The sequence below is a fragment of the Mandrillus leucophaeus genome, unplaced genomic scaffold (assembly GCF_000951045.1).
Source record: "Mandrillus leucophaeus isolate KB7577 unplaced genomic scaffold, Mleu.le_1.0 Scaffold241, whole genome shotgun sequence".
Classification (NCBI taxonomy): domain Eukaryota; kingdom Metazoa; phylum Chordata; class Mammalia; order Primates; family Cercopithecidae; genus Mandrillus; species Mandrillus leucophaeus.
Window position 1 is genome coordinate 1,805,539 of NW_012102488.1, and position 1,810 is coordinate 1,807,348.

Consider the following 1,810-nt stretch of genomic DNA (forward strand, 5'->3'; position numbering starts at 1 on the left):
CAGTGTGTGATATTCCCCTTCCAGAGTCCAAGTGATCTCATTGTTCAATTCTCACCTAAGAGTGAGAACATGCGGTGTTTGGTTTTCTGTTCTTGCGATAGTTTGCTGAGAATGATGGTTTCCAGCTGCATCCATGTCTCTACAAAGGACACAAACTCATCCTTTTTTATGGCTGCATAGTATTCCATGGTGTATACATGCCACATTTTCTTAATCTAGTCTGTCACTGATGGACATTTGGGTTGATTCCAAGTCTTTGCTATTGTAGCACCCATTTTACATGTGATCTTGGGCCAATTATTTAGCCTCTCTGAGTCTTGGTCTCTTCATGAGGATAAAAATGATACTATTTTCATAGAACTGCTATGAGGATTAATGGAGCTGTTACAGGAGGCACTGACTCCTGGCATGTAAAAGTAATTAATAACAGCAGCTAAACATATGTAGAACTATAGGCCAGACATATATTCCTCAGCATTTATTCCTCAGAAAATCTATTTAGTAGGTATTATAACTTGTGCAAAATGAGCAAGTGGCAGAACCAGATGTGGACCCAGGAAGTATACCTCCAACGTCTTTGTTCTTAATTACCTCTTATACTGAAGTTATTATTAGAATGAGCATCCCAAGTATTCCTAAGAATGGCTCTATGTACAACAAAGTATGTGAAGCCTTCTTTATCAATATTTGAATTTTCATAGATTTCTACTTTGGAAACAATCCTGCTTTGCTGTTAAAATGCTGTTGGTAGCACAAAGCTATTAACATTATGGTCATAAATTCAATATCTGTTTAGGTCACTTAATTACAATCAGAGGGAAAAAAGTTTCCAAAACCCCAATCCATTTAGGCTGGCTTTGTTCATACCCATAAGAGCAAGGACTACATTAAAAAAACAGAAAGGGCTATGGAACAAACACCTCTCCATGAGGAGCTCAGAAGGGATTTTGGTCACATCATAAAATGAGAGACTCAGAGATAGAAGGGCCCTTGATGTAACTCTTATTTTACAGAGTGAGAAATGAAGCCAAGAGAAGTGTTGTTTTCCCCAGGTCCCACAGTTGGTCATCCATCACACCAGACCATATGCAAGAGGATCTTCCCATGACACCACTACGTCTAGATTCCTTCTGAACTGCAAACTCATGCCTTGTTAATACCTCAGTCGACAGGCATGCATAGCTGGCTGTTGCACAATAGAAATATATTGGAAATCAGCAGATGGAGAGGGATCCTCTTACCAAAGATCTTTAAGGAATTTCTCTAATACAATTATTGTGTATCCATAATAAAAAAAAAATCTATTTAAACAAGACATAGTAAACTTGTTAACTCAATAAAATGCAGACATATAAGTTTGTAAACACTCCTAATGCACTTCTGAACTATTTCTGTGTTCTCAACACAGAATAACTCTCCAACAAAAGTCATCTCCCTCCTTCTAGCATTTCTCACAAGAAAACTGTCATTGAGGCCTGATTACAATCTTGATAATCTTTTCTACAAAAACACTTGCTCCCTTAAATTAATAAATTATTAAATTCTCTCTTCCTGGAAACAAACACATCAATAGATTTTTAAAATGGTAAGTTATCTGATGCTTTACTCTCTTCAAAGACTGGCTGTTCATTGCCCAGGTGTAAATATAATTAGCCTGCTCCCAAAATAATTTTGTAGGGTAAGAATTCCCTCATACTAGGTTACAAAAATACTTGTCTTTATGCATATCTTACCTTTTGTTTAAGGTAAAACAGATGGATTTGTTGTTCAAATTCAAAACAATCACATAAGCAAAGTGATTTGCTAACAG